The sequence below is a fragment of the Choloepus didactylus genome, chromosome 1 (assembly GCF_015220235.1).
Source record: "Choloepus didactylus isolate mChoDid1 chromosome 1, mChoDid1.pri, whole genome shotgun sequence".
Taxonomy (NCBI): Eukaryota; Metazoa; Chordata; class Mammalia; order Pilosa; family Megalonychidae; genus Choloepus; species Choloepus didactylus.
In genome coordinates this window covers 55,434,928-55,441,811 of record NC_051307.1, presented here as the reverse complement: position 1 = coordinate 55,441,811, position 6,884 = coordinate 55,434,928, and the positions used below count along the sequence as shown (strand labels likewise).

Genomic DNA, 6,884 nt, shown 5'->3' with positions numbered 1-6,884 from the left:
TTAGCAATAATGTTTCCACCCATTCATTGCAATAAGTGCATACTATATTATAAACACTGTCTAAGAGTTTGGAATTCATATTCAGTAATATAAACAAGATCCTAGTCTTCTGAAATTTAAATTTGATTAGAAGAAGACACAAAAAGTTAAATACTAAAAAAAAATAATAGTAATAATTCAAGACAGTTATGGTGCTATGAAGATACAATACAGGAAATTAAAAATTTTTTCCCATGGAGAGGGAAAAATATAAATCAGAGATTGATCTGAAGCAGTCTGAGCTCAACCATGAGGCTGGGGCAGGAGCTGAGTGTGGAGGCCTCAAGATGGGACACCCTGGCATGCATTATGCCCCCATGGGAATGCACCCATGGTTCACAGTGCCAATATGCCTCCTGTACCTCATGGGATGATGCCACAAATTATGTCCCCTTTGGGAGGGTCACCAATGGGACAAATGCCTAAAAGCATCATCAGTAATGTTTGGAATAATTATGTCTCCTATGTCTCAGGATTCCATGCAACCTGCCTTACTGAAATCAATGTAAACTGAACATAAATCACCTGATAGAAGGACCTACAATACTGAAACAAAACAGTGTACCTGGGAAAACCTGATGATCTTAAGACAGCTGCTGAGCAGTGGTTCTCTAAAGGCCAGTGAAAGGAGTAAAAATTAGACTCTGGAAAACCTTACTATTATAATTCTCAAACAAAAGAATCCTGCTGGGCCACACCTTAAGAACTTGAGGATCTTGAAGGATACCAGAATACCATCACTGCTGGAAGCCTTATTACAAAATCAAACCTGCATGCAATGATCAAAGCCGAACAAAGCAGGAGGCAGGAAGAATCTACCACAACATAACAGCCCCAGTTCCTGCAACAGAAATTCTGACTACAATGAGCGCTATGGCTACTACCATTGCTGCTGCAGCAAACAATACCAATGTTTCCACCTCTACTTCTAATCCTTTCAGTGGCACTGTTCCAGTTGTTCCTGAGCCTGGCATTACTTCCATTGTTGCTACTGATGGAAAGTACAGCAACTATTTCAACTGGCAATCACACACAACTTATGAATACCCTTACTATTCAGGAGAAAAGTGTTGAAACACCCAGTATTACAGGAGAGGAAACAGCTAAGCAGGACACTGCAATTGATTTTACTCCCAAACAAGAAGAGGAGGAAAACCAACAAGAAATATATATATATATATATATATATATATATATATATATACACATATATATATATATATACACACACATATACGTATACATATACATATATGTATACATATACACATACACATATACATACACAAAAGAAGAGCACAAAACAGGCATTTAAGGAATCATTGAAAGAGATACCATCCAATGCTTCATGGGAGCAAGCTATGAAAGTGATCATTAATGATCTGTGATACAGTGCTTTAGCAAAGTTGAGTGAAATAAAGCAGGCCTTTAATGGTTATAAGGTCCATTAAAGAGAAAGAAGAAAAAGAAGAAGCAAGATCAAACTACAAAGAGACTAAGGAGTCCTTTCAGTGTTTTCTTGAAAACCATGAAAAACATGACTTCCTCAACCAGATACAAAAAAAAAAAAAAAAAAAAAGCAGATCTTTGGAGGGATGGAAGTATGGAATGCCTTATCAGAACGTGTTTGCCTTGAAATCTATGAAGCTGTTTTGTTCTTTCTTTAAAAAAAAGAAAAAGAACAAGTAAATGGTCATGAGAGAGAAATTTGGAATCCTTTAAAAACACACTTGACAACATGGCTAATGTAATGTAATCTACTACTTGGTCTAAAGCCCCGCAGGATGCGATGGATATTCTGACTTTTGTAGAAGATGAGGAGTTACAGAATATGGACAAAGAAGATGAACTAATTTGCTTTGAAAAACACTTCTGGGCTTCAGAAAAGGAAGAAGAAGAAGAAAAACAGAAGTTTGCTGAGAAAAAGATGGCAATGTAAAAATAGGGAATCTTTTCAGATATTTTTAGATGAATTGTGTGAATGTGGATAACTGCATTCTAGGACATCTTGGATGGAATTGTATCCAACAATTAGTTCCAACGTTAAATTTACTAATATGCTTTGTCAGCCTAGATCAACTGCACTTGATCTTTTCAAGTTTTATGTTGAAGATCTTAAAGCACATTATCATGATGAGACAATACAAGACATTCTAAAAGATAAAGGATTTATAGTTAAAGTAGATACTACTTTTGAAGATTTTGTAGCAATAATCAGTTTTACCAAAAGATCAAACATGTCATATGCTGGAAATATTAATTGGCTTTCAATAGTTTAATAGAAAATGCAGAAGCCCAGGAATGTGAAAGAGAAAAAGAAGAGGTTCATGAGATAAAATGAAAAGAATCTACATTTAAGACTACTGTGCCCGTTTGAATGTATTATTTCCCCCAAATGCCATTATCTTTGTGGTCTTGTGGGGCAGACAGATGTTTTGGTGCTGGTTAGATTTGCTTGGAATGTGCCCCAGCCAGCTGTGGGTGATGATTTTGATGAGATGTTCCCATGGAGGCATGGCCCCGCCCATTCGGGGTGGGCCTTGATCAGTGGAGCCATATAAATGAGCTGACTCAGAGAGAGGGAACTAAGTGCAGCTGTGAGTGATGTTTTGAGGAGGAGCAAGCTTGCTGGAGAGAAACGTCCTGGGAGAAAGCCATTTTGAGGCCAGAGCTTTGGAGCGGACGCCGGCTGCCTTCCTAGCTAGCAGAGGTTTTCTGGATGCCATTGGCCATCCTCTGGTGAAGGTACCCGATTGCTGATGTGTTACCTTGGATGCTTTGTGGCCTTAAGACTGTAACTGTGTAGCGAAATAAATCCCCGTTTTATAAAAGCCTATCCATCTCTGGTGTTTTGCATTCTGCAGCATTAGCAAACTAGAACAGATTTTGGTACCAGAGAAGTGGGGTGCTTTTGCTGCTGACTTTGCAAATACCAAACATGTTGGAATGGCTTTTTAAATGGATAATGGGGAGTTTCTGGAACAGTTGTGAGGAGCTTGATAGAAAAGGCCTAAACTGCTTTGAAGAGACTGTTTGTGGAAATATGGACTCTAAAGATACTTCTGATGAGGACTTGGGCAGAAATGATGAATGTGTTGTTGCAAGCTGGAAGAAAGGCGATCCTTGTTTTAAAGTGGCAGAGAATTTGGCAAAATTGAGTCCTGGTGTCAGATGGAAAGAAGAATTTGACAGCGACAACCTGGAATACTTAGCTGAGGGGATCTCCAGACTACGTGTGGAGGACGTAACCTGGCTTCTCCTTGAAGCTTATAGTAAAATGTGAGCAGAAAGAGATAAACTTAGAACTGAACTCTTGGGTTCAAAGAAACCAGAAGCTGATGGCTTGGAAAATTACGAGCTTCCAGGGGTTGGAATCCCAGAAGCTACAGCCCAATGTGAGGATGTAACCAAACATGGAACCCAGCCGCTATTTCAGTACAATCCAAGATTGGAAAAGGAGTTAAGCAGAAAGGATTTGTGGAAAGTCCTATTGTCTGATGGCTTTGACCCCTGCGTGCTTCTTGCAAAGCCAAAAGAATTTTTGCGAGATCTTTATAGACGGAGCCATTGCCAGTCTGGACTGGAGGAGACAGACAAGGAAAAAATGAAAGGAAAAATTTCTTCAAAGACAGAGCCGTGGAGGTTGAGGTCTGGAGTCAAGAGGTCTCGGGCTGGGAGAGCGGAGCAGCCCACATGCATGGAAAGGGTGAATTTGCCCTGGGGGTCGAGGGCGGGCTTTCCGCCTCAATGCTCTGGAAGAGTTTTCCATCTGAGGTCCCAAGGAGGGCAGAGCAGATTCCCAGGGAATTGGGGGGAGCCTGGCTGCCACCACACTGTTCTGAAGGGGTTGAGCGTGTGCCGTGGAGATGGAAGGGAATCCAGGTACTGCCCCAATGTTTGAGGAGGGTGGGGCCGAGAAGGTGGTCTCCCCAATGTGTGGAAATGTTGAAGAACTCACCCAAGCATTTGGAGAGAAAAGGGCTGCCACAAAGGCACTTAGGAAGCATTAGACTCCCGCTCTCTCAAGCCCCAAGGATGCAACATTGTTCTGTAAATGACTCTCAGACTTTGAAATTTAATGGAGTTTGTCCTGAGGGTTTTAGGAACTGTTTTGCTCCTGTTAACCCTGTTTTCCTTACTGTTTCTCCTTATGGCAACGGAAATGTTTATCCTATGAATGTCTGTCCTTTGTATATTGGGAGCACATAACTTGTTCTAAGTTCACAGATCCACAGCTAGAGAAGAATTATGCCTTAGGACTGGCCATGCCTATAATTGATTTTGATGGGATCTTGTACTTAACTTTTGTTCCTGAAATGATTTAAGTTTTTGTGATATTGTGATGGAATGAATGTATTTTGTATTTGGAAAGATAATGTCATTTTGGGGTCCAGGGGGTGGAATGTGCCGGTTTGAATGTATTGTGTCCCCCAAATGCCATTATCTTTGTGGTCTTGTGGGGCAGACAGATGTTTTGGTGCTGGTTAGATTTGCTTGGAATGTGCCCCAGCCAGCTGTGGGTGATGATTTTGATGAGATGTTCCCATGGAGGCATGGCCCTGCCCATTCGGGGTGGGCCTTGATCAGTGGAGCCATATAAATGAGCTGACTCAGAGAGAGGGAACAGAGTGCAGCTGTGAGTGATGTTTTGAGGAGGAGCAAGCTTGCTGGAGAGAAATGTCCTGGGAGAAAGCCATTCTGAGGCCAGAGCTTTGGAGCGGACGCTGGCTGCCTTCCTAGCTAGCAGAGGTTTTCCGGACGCCATTGGCCATCCTCCGGTGAAGGTACCCGATTGCTGATGTGTTACCTTGGATGCTTTGTGGCCTTAAGACTGTAACTGTGTAGTGAAATAAACCCCCGTTTTATAAAAGCCTATCCATCTCTGGTGTTTTGCATTCTGCAGCATTAGCAAACTAGAACAACTACATTGAAGCAAGCTGCTCCTCCAATAGAATTGCATGCTGTCTGGGAAGGTATCTGGGAGAGATTTGTAAAAGAGCCAGCATTTGAGGATATAACTCTGGAGTTCCAAAAGAAAACAAATATTTAATGATTTTATGCATGTGCCTGAGCATGAATGTCAACCTCACCATTCAAAATGCAAGAAACATTCTAAGAAACCTAGGAAACATCGTATGAAAATTTCCCACTCTCGATTGGGGGCAGAGTCAGATGATGACCATAGCCATTCAAAGAAAAATGGCAGCAATCAGAATCCCATTCTGCTTCAGAACATTGTTCTAGTGTGGAGCTTGAAAGAAGTTATAAGTCAAAAAAAAAAAAAAAAAAAAAGTAGAAGAAGAAGAAAAAGAAAAGCAAGAAGAGGAGATATAAATCTGATTCTCCAGAGGGAGATGCTGAGTGAGAGGAGATAAGAAAGAAGGCTGAAAGATATAAAAGACCAGAACTAGAAAAACTAGACCAGAACCAAACACAAATCACCTAAGAAGACTGGAGAGGATTCTGGTAATTGGGATACTTCTGGCAGTGAACTGAGCAGAGGAGAAATAGAGAAATGCAGAAAGACCCTTTTGGAGCAACTGGATGATGAACAATAAATTATACCAAATATATGTTTACAGTATGATTTAAAGTCTAATTCAGACCAGGGGCTCTATTGACTCAAATTCACTTGAAATAACACTGAGTTCCAATTATATCACAGAAAAAAGTGCATTTAAGTATTGTTATGTTGAACTTGACTTTATAAAAGCAAAAGAAGTTGAAAATAACTTTTGATTCTGTATCAAGAATCATATTTTCATATGATCATAACTTTCTGTGACCCTTTCAGAGGGCACTGCAAGATGGATTAAAGTTAGCAATTACTGATAACTGCAGATGTCTCTGTTCTAAAGTCTAAATTATGAGGTGATTTGATTTACTTTATAGAAGTTGGCTTTTGAAGATAAATTTATGTATATTGGAGTTTGAAGATACAAAGAAGAATTTATTGATATATAGTAACACAGAAAAGCACCAGCAACTGATAAAACTGCTTTTTTGCGTACTACCCAACTGGATAAATCTGATGTGATCTTTTATGGTGAATTCCCAAGGAATAGGTGTTTTTCGATGGAAACATGGTAAACCCTTAATTACAGTGATGCTAATTAATACTACCATGATAAAACCACCATTGTTATTTTTATGAAATCTCTGAATACACTTTTTTAAAGGACATTGTGAGGGCATTATTTTAAGCATCTATTTTGAGGTGATGTTTTAAAAAATTAACATCAAATCAAATTGTAAATAGCTGAAATATATTGCCTTAAGGACCTACTAAAGAATGCATCACCAATTTTTAATAGTTGTGATATCCTTGTCTAGAAAACAAAATGACACATGTTGACTTAAACATTTTCTTTAATCGAGTTGTCATGATTTTTCTTAATTCAGTCTTTTCTTGCTTCTTTTTTCCATTGAAGAAGTCTTTTATCTTCCCTACTCACTAAGAAGTACTGACTTTGTGGTACACATTCTAAAGCATTTCTGATTAGAATATTTTGTATATTTTTATCAGTTATTAAACTTTCTTTTCCAGAAAAAAAAAACGTAAGTTAGCCTATGTATGAGGAATCTAGAGCAGATTCAACTTGACTCCAGAAATTTGTAAGGTGGCCCTCCTACACTGATCCATTTCTAACCATGGATTAAGATGAAAATAGAGTAAAGAAGAACGAATATGAATGGCTGTCTCATTTGAAGATGATCCCCATCCCAATCTGGGTTCATCATTCAGTATGGCTTAATGCATAGACACATTGAGCAGGCTGTGAAGGAAAAGGAAGGTTTATTTACACCAATGGGACGGCAGAGGGAACGTCCCTAATCTGCCTCCC

At 39.5% G+C, this 6,884-nt stretch overlaps 2 pseudogenes; both read left to right on the top strand.

The window, feature by feature from the left end:
- Window positions 1-233: 233 nt before the first annotated feature.
- On the top strand, window positions 234-1,761 carry LOC119510091 (annotated as a pseudogene).
- Window positions 1,762-1,777: 16 nt separating this feature from the next.
- LOC119510037 lies at window positions 1,778-5,631 on the top strand (annotated as a pseudogene).
- The last annotated feature ends 1,253 nt before the right edge of the window (window positions 5,632-6,884 follow it).